Source organism: Sebastes fasciatus, chromosome 17 (assembly GCF_043250625.1).
Source record: "Sebastes fasciatus isolate fSebFas1 chromosome 17, fSebFas1.pri, whole genome shotgun sequence".
Classification (NCBI taxonomy): domain Eukaryota; kingdom Metazoa; phylum Chordata; class Actinopteri; order Perciformes; family Sebastidae; genus Sebastes; species Sebastes fasciatus.
Window position 1 is genome coordinate 32,433,076 of NC_133811.1, and position 8,572 is coordinate 32,441,647.

The 8,572-nt window shown below is 46.9% G+C and overlaps 1 protein-coding gene across 1 annotated transcript in view; it reads right to left on the reverse strand.

Annotated features, from left to right (window-relative positions):
• Nucleotides 1–8,572, reverse strand: part of thsd7aa (thrombospondin, type I, domain containing 7Aa) — a 154,031-nt gene that overhangs the window by 47,658 nt on the left and 97,801 nt on the right. The gene's annotated exons all lie outside the window — the stretch shown is intronic.

An 8,572-nucleotide genomic window follows, 5' to 3' on the forward strand; every position in this document is an offset into this window, starting at 1 on the left:
AAAAGAACAAACCACAAAGACATGACAACATGTAGAAGTTGGTCTGTTGGGTCTCCAGTGCCCTTCAGAATCCCCCAGAAACAACTCCTTTCAGTTCAATATAAAAGCCACAGATTGGAAACACTCCACTCTTTCATTCATAGCACCCCCCACACCCCCCAAACCTCCACATTGTCCCAAACTAGACAACTTTGAAACAAGCAGGTTTCTTTTCCCCGGCACAGCAGACCAGTCTTAACTCTGGCCTGATTCTCGGTGGACCTCGGCTCCAAACAGCTGGAGGTGACTCTCTGCAAGGTCGCCAGGCTGATGAATCATTCTCGCTGTGCCTCAACAGGACTGAGCCTCATTCACATGTAAATTGCCTCCACTCGGCCAAAGGTGCGTCCTTTAATAGCGTCGCTTAATGCGAACACGTGGCGTGCCCTTGAGTCCCGCCGGAACAGAAGAGCGCTCGATATGTCAAATGTGATTAGTTGCTTTTTCATCTACATCAACATCAGATCCCTTTCTAATTATGTTCTATAGTTCGGCACATCCAGCCGTGCTGTTGGATCGGACCTTCAGTTCGGGAGTCCAATGGTACCGATACAATTCCCTTGCAACAGGAGGACTAACATTGCACCAGGAGGACTAACATTGAACCAGGAGGACTAACATTGAACCAGGAGGACTAACATTGCACCAGGAGGACTAACATTGAACCAGGAGGACTAACATTGCACCAGGAGGACTAACATTGCACCAGGAGGACTAACATTGCACCAGGAGGACTAACATTGAACCAGGAGGACTAACATTGCACCAGGGGGACTAACATTGCACCAGGAGGACTAACATTGAACCAGGAGGACTAACATTGCACCAGGAGGACTAACATTGAACCAGGAGGACTAACATTGCACCAGGAGGACTATCTTTGAACCAGGAGGACTAACATTGAACCAGGAGGACTAACATTGCACCAGGAGGACTAACATTGAACCAGGAGGACTAACATTGCACCAGGAGGACTAACATTGCACCAGGAGGACTAACATTGCACCAGGAGGACTAACATTGAACCAGGAGGACTAACATTGCACCAGGGGGACTAACATTGCACCAGGAGGACTAACATTGAACCAGGAGGACTAACATTGCACCAGGAGGACTAACATTGAACCAGGAGGACTAACATTGCACCAGGAGGACTAACATTGAACCAGGAGGACTAACATTGCACCAGTGGGACTAACATTGAACCAGGAGGACTAACATTGCACCAGGAGGACTAACATTGAACCAGGAGGACTAACATTGAACCAGGAGGACTAACATTGCACCAGTGGGACTAACATTGAACCAGGAGGACTAACATTGCACCAGGGGGACTAACATTGCACCAGGAGGACTAACATTGAACCAGGAGGACTAACATTGCACCAGGAGGACTAACATTGAACCAGGAGGACTAACATTGCACCAGGAGGACTAACATTGAACCAGGAGGACTAACATTGCACCAGGAGGACTAACATTGCACCAGGAGGACTAACATTGAACCAGGAGGACTAACATTGCACCAGGGGGACTAACATTGCACCAGGAGGACTAACATTGAACCAGGAGGACTAACATTGCACCAGGAGGACTAACATTGAACCAGGAGGACTAACATTGCACCAGGAGGACTAACATTGCACCAGGAGGACTAACATTGCACCAGGAGGACTAACATTGAACCAGGAGGACTAACATTGCACCAGGAGGACTAACATTGCACCAGGGGGACTAACATTGCACCAGGAGGACTAACATTGAACCAGGAGGACTAACATTGCACCAGGAGGACTAACATTGAACCAGGAGGACTAACATTGAACCAGGAGGACTAACATTGCACCAGGAGGACTAACATTGCACCAGGAGGACTAACATTGAACCAGGAGGACTAACATTGCACCAGGGGGACTAACATTGCACCAGGAGGACTAACATTGAACCAGGAGGACTAACATTGCACCAGGAGGACTAACATTGAACCAGGAGGACTAACATTGCACCAGGAGGACTAACATTGCACCAGGAGGACTAACATTGCACCAGGAGGACTAACATTGAACCAGGAGGACTAACATTGCACCAGGAGGACTAACATTGCACCGGGGGAATGAATATAATCAGTCTACATGTCACTATTGTATTACAGAGGAAAACTCTCGTAGTGATCACGTTGGTCTGGCTATAAGCAGATGATTATTAAAACAGATTTCTCATGCAGATTACCATCTAATTGACATTTGTATATTTATTACATTAATACAAAGTAATGAAACCGACAGCTTCTCTATTTAACTCTTCTCCTCCTGTTCCCTCACCGAGGGCCGGCTCGGGGTGAGGCTTTGCCGGTGTTGGCCGGCTCTGTATCGCCGCAGTGCCGGCTGTGCATGCAGATGAACGGCGCCCGTTTGCTGGGGCTCCTCGCTCACCTGGTAGCGGCGTGGACGGACGGAGGGAGGAAGGGAGGGAGGGAGGGAGGGAGGGATTGTCTGCATGTGCTGCCAGCGCTGCGTTGGAGCAGAACTAAAACAACACCTGTTGTATTTCAACCTTTTATTGGCGCTGGTTGCTCGGTACTAAAACGGGTTCACGAGTCAAAGTAAAGAGTTTATCGGCAGTAAAAGTCACGGGACTGCACTATCAGAACGGGATCAATTGTCAACAAATTAAACTTTAAAATCCATCTATTGTACTTCTGGTTGCAGACTTCTGGTTGCAGACTTGTGGTGTCACATGTCCTCATATTTCCATTGTGAACCTTCAGAACAACATTGTTATGATTCTCCATTCTGCACCTTGCCCTCCACTTCATGAATCATGTCTGTCTCGCCCCGCTGAGTCTGGCTCTGCTGAGTAAAAGGTGTGAGGGCTGTAATGTGACTGGCTGAGAAGGCAGTGATTAATTACCACCTCCTCTGAGTATTCCTCTCGACCCTACCCGGGCTTCTATATGTGTTTGGTTTGCCTCAATTCAACCTGCATACCGAGCAATTACTGGTTTAACACTCTATTTGAACAGAACTACCATATTTTAAGGACCTTTAGGATTGAGCTTCTTCTGTATTCTCTAAGAGCAGAACATGTATTTGTGTTGGTCATTACCTGAAACGGAGGAGGTGGATCATGTTGCTTATTCAAGTCATTCACATGATACCCGTTAATGAGAGGAGTGGAAGCGGTGCTTTGAGCTAAATGCTAACATCAGCACACCAACTGTCAGGACAGTATGATGGATCTGCTAATCAGCATGGCTCCTATTGAAACCTCCCACCTAAAACCAGCCAGGTCTACTGTGCTGAATACGACCTGGACACAGAGGTTCTGTGTCAGAATGAGGACATTTGATTTAACACAACTTAGTTTCAGAATGTGCAGAATGGGTCTGGAGCATTTGCCCACTTTTCCCATAATGCTAGCTTTGCTAGTTCACCTTAAACACAACGTAAAGCTGAGGAGGAACGACATGTGATTCACTTCTTTGGTATCTGGTCAGAACAGAAGCCCTGAGAGGCAGAACAGGTGGAAAAAAGGTTTTACCAGGGTATCTTTCTAAGTTCCTCATTTTTATTGTGTGTTATGTAAATTTAAATTCACCTGAGAAAACAGGAGTGCTTTTAGTCCTATTTAGAACATAAAGGCTCGCGGTGCTCTTCAGCCTCTTGTGGCTGAAATGATATTACAACAACAAACGCTTCAAACAATGATCCTGATGAAAAAAACAACATCTGTTGAATTTAAACCTTTTATTGCCACTAGTTGCTTTGTACTGAAACGGGTTCAGAAGTCAAAGTAAAGAGTTTGTGGATTGGCAGTAAAAGTAACAGGGCTGCAAAATCAAAATGTGCAAAATTGTCAACAAATGAAACGTTAAAACCTGTCTACCATCGACCTCTGGTTAAAACCCGTCTACCATCGACCTCTGGTTAAAACCCGTCTACCATCGACCTCTGGTTAAAACCCGTCTACCATCGACCTCTGGTTAAAACCCGTCTACCATCGACCTCTGGTTAAAACCCGTCTACCATCGACCTCTGGTTAAAACCCGTCTACCATCGACCTCTGGTTGCAGACCTGTGGTTGCAGACCTCTGGTTGCAGACCTCTGGTTGCAGACCTGTGGTTGCAGACCTCTGGTTGCAGACCTGTGGTTGCAGACCTGTGGTTGCAGACCTGTGGTTGCAGACCTCTGGTTGCAGACCTGTGGTTGCAGACCTGTGGTGTCACGTGTCTCATATTTCCATTCTGAACCTTCAAAACAACATTATTATGATTCTGCATTCTGCACCTTGCCCTCCACTTCATGAATCATTTCTGTCTCGCCCCGCTGAGCCAAAACACAGAATTGAAAACAAATTAGGTCACACTCATTGATTGAATATAAAATCCCAAACAGTCCGAAGTGGCTGTGAAGACGCTGTATCATTCTAACGAACTAACTCACACCTGGGAGGGATTAAACACATGATCGGCTGCACTAACAGGTGCTGAGTTAGATCATCCAAATGACCCGTTGACGACTTTAATTCCAACATGTTCAACCGAACAGTCAGACATCCCATTCATTCTATCAAACATCCATGTGGTTCATTGAGAGCTTTGTGAGGACAGCAGCCTCGTTGTTGTCCTCCCTCCTCGTCCATAACAAAGGCTGATTAATGGAAGCCTCCTCACAGACTGACCTTGCTCAGGTATCTCTGTGCCAGATGGTCCAGTCTTCCCTGTGCTACACTTCCAGACACCAAATTAGGAACCCGCGCTGCCACCTGCCATCAATAACCCGACTCCCAGCTCCTCTCCGGCCGAGGATACGTGGCATCACAGTGGCACAGCTGTTAGACAGCATGTCACCGTTTGCTCCCCAATTAAGTTTCAGCATCGATCGGAACCAGAACAGGAAATAACTCCCGTACGCTCCCACTCAGTAACATCCAGTAGCTCCCACTCAGTAACATCCAGTAGCTCCCACTCAGTAACATCCAGATGCTCCCACTCAGTAACATCCAGTAGCTCCCACTCAGTAACATCCAGTAGCTCCCACTCAGTAACATCCAGCAGCTCCCACTCAGTAACATCCAGTAGCTCCCACTCAGTAACATCCAGTAGCTCCCACTCAGTAACATCCAGTAGCTCCCACTCAGTAACATCCAGTAGCTCCCACTCAGTAACATCCAGTAGCTCCCACTCAGTAACATCCAGATGCTCCCACTCAGTAACATCCAGTAGCTCCCACTCAGTAACATCCAGTAGCTCCCACTCAGTAACATCCAGTAGCTCCCACTCAGTAACATCCAGATGCTCCCACTCAGTAACATCCAGTAGCTCCCACTCAGTAACATCCAGTAGCTCCCACTCAGTAACATCCAGATGATCCCACTCAGTAACATCCAGCAGCTCCCACTCAGTAACATCCAGTAGCTCCCACTCAGTAACATCCAGATGATCCCACTCAGTAACATCCAGCAGCTCCCACTCAGTAACATCCAGTAGCTCCCACTCAGTAACATCCAGTAGCTCCCTCTCAGTAACATCCAATAGCTCCCACTCAGTAACATCCAGTAGCTCCCACTCAGTAATATCCAGCAGCTCCCTCTCAGTAACATCCAGTAGCTCCCTCTCAGTAACATCCAGTAGCTCCCTCTCAGTAACATCCAGTAGCTCCCTCTCAGTAACATCCAGCAGCTCTTCTTCTCCTCTTCAGAAGAAAAGGAGATATGAACCACCAGGAAGGATTAAAGAGCTGCTCATGAAGACCATCAGAGAATGTAATACTGTAATAACAGTGATGCTGTCAGCGGTCATCTTTACCTGTGTGACAGAGTTTCAGGACGGAGTCAATCTGTGACTGAATGAAATGAAGAACAGGCAGTGATCTGGGATGGGAGCAGCTCCCAGTAATAGGACTGGGACTGATGTGTCTGCCAGACTATCCTAGACTATCCTAGACTATCCTAGACTATCCCAGACCATCCCAGACTATCCCAGACCATCCCAGACCATCCCAGACCATCCCAGACTATCCTATCTCAGTCTCTGTGAGATCTGCTGATCATCCTTGAAAGCAAATGATCAGATTCTATCAGCTTAATTAGGCTATGGATTCCCCCCCCCCCCCCCCACAGTGAAATCCTCCACCGGATGCTCCGACAGCAGAACGAGGACATGACTCAGTTCCTGTATCCGTCACATCTGAAGAATGCCTCCAATGTAGAAGTCAATACGTCGTGAATGCTGAAGGGGATTTAAGATTTATATCTGCTGACTCCAAAGACACGTTTTACTGACTCTACTGAAGTGATCCACTGAATCACCCGACTGACTCTACTGAAGTGATCCACTGAATCACCCGACTGACTCTACTGAAGTGATCCACTGAATCACCCGACTGACTCTACTGAAGTGATCTACTGAATCACCCGACTGACTCTACTGAAGTGATCCACTGAATCACCCGACTGACTCTACTGAAGTGATCTACTGAATCACCCGACTGACTCTACTGAAGTGATCTACTGAATCACCCGACTGACTCTACTGAAGTGATCCACTGAATCACCCGACTGACTCTACTGAAGTGATCCACTGAATCACCGACTGCTCTCAGGAAAGACAAAGTCTCTTTTCTTCTAAAGCAGCAGCCGGTAGAAACGGAGCAAATATGATTAAAGAAGATGTTTTTATAAAACGTTACTATGTCCTGACAGTAGTGCATGAGACAGGTAATCATGTTCCTCCGTGTCCTCCGGTGTCCTCCGGTGTCCTCCGGTGCTCCTAATGGCAAGATTTCATGTTGAGATCTGTTGAGGAAATACCAAGCACCGCCCACCAGCCGGAGCTCAGCCAATAGGAACGCTCTCTCTCTCTGAAATGACCTGTGATTGGTCAAAGTCTCCCGTCACAGGCTAGATGTTCTAAAGCCTGAAAGCAGAGCCATGAGGAGGAGCAGAAGTCTAGTTTTCTCTCAGAACACTTGAATTACAATATGATGAAGGGTTATTATGGGATGTCTGCCCAATGATGCCAAAAACATTCTGCCTACTGCAGCTTTAATGGTTTTAAAAGTGTTCACTTCTTTTTCTTATATACAGTATTATACAGTATCTTGGGGCATTTTTTAGAATCACTGTTCCATTAATGTTCCATCAAGTTAAAAACTAAATGAAATCAATAAATCAGCCTCAGGATTTAGATCGACTGGCTTCAGTAGCTGATAAAGAAAGCTGTGATGGTCAACACACATCCAGACAATGAAGGTTTCTAACCCCAGTCTGTGTTTTTAGTTTTGGAAAGAACTTATGTGTAAAGTTCTCAAAATATTGTGGTGGACTTTTACTTTTGTTCATTTTCATTTCTATTATTTCATTTCTTTTCTCCTTGCCAACAGTCCTGCTCTCTCCTCCCACCGTGGCGTCCCTGTTGATCTGGTTGATCTGGTCCTGTGTCATTTTGGGTTTTACTTCCTGTCTTGTCCCACCTGGGTTGCATTAGCTAATGAGTCCTGGTGTATTCAGTCTTTCAGTTGTCAGGTGATCCGGTCCTCCGGTCCTCCGGTCCTCCGGTCCGTATTCCTGCCGTGTTCCTAGTGCCGTCTTCTTGTATTCATCCTTTGCTCTTGGAGCTTCTGTCTGCTCCCTCAGTGTTTTTGGTAGCAGCTTTGTAACATTAAAGTTCACCTTTAGTTCAACTCAACCTGCCTCTCTGGGTCATTCTGCTCCTCTTTTCCCACCAATAAACACTGTAGGTTGATGGTTCTGACCAATCAGTTGACATGATGCAAACACAGAAGCAGTCAGATGCATCAGTAGTGGAACGGCCACCACTGATCAGACTGCAGTGAAGGAATCAGACGGAGCCAACACAGAAACAGCTGAAGGAAAGTAGTGAGGGAATGTGCTGAATGAATACGGGGGACGGATACAGACTCCTCATTTACATCATGGCATGTCTACGTTAGGGGGAAGCTCAAATTATACCAGAGATGAGAGAACAAAAGCTGTCTGAGAGCGAGGACAGGTGCAGGGTGAGAAGAAGAAGGAGGAGGAGGATTTATCACATCCACTCTCACTTCTCTCCTCCTGCCTCCATCCTCTGTTAGTGACACCTCGAAGCCACTCTTCACCTTCATAAGACCTTCATTAATGTCCCAGAAACACTTCCCTTAACAGGCACCATGTTAACATGCAGATGGAGCGGCTCAGCTGGAGTCGCAGCCACTGTTTCCCATCCGATCCGACTATACATGTAAAGGGTTCTGCTGGAAGGTGAGACTCACCACGAGGGATGAAAGCGCCTGCTTGGTTTCTTGGTTGCTTGGTTGGTTGGTTGCTTGGTTGGTTGGTTGGTTGGTTGCTTGCTTGGTTGGTTGCTTGCTTGGTTGGTTGCTTGCTTGGTTGGTTGGTTGGTTGGTTGCTTGCTTGGTTGGTTGCTTGCTTGGTTGGTTGGTTGCTTGCTTGGTTGGTTGGTTGGTTGGTTGCTTGCTTGGTTAGTTGGTTGTTTGCTTGCTTGCTTGGTTGGTTGCTTGCTTGGTTGGTTGG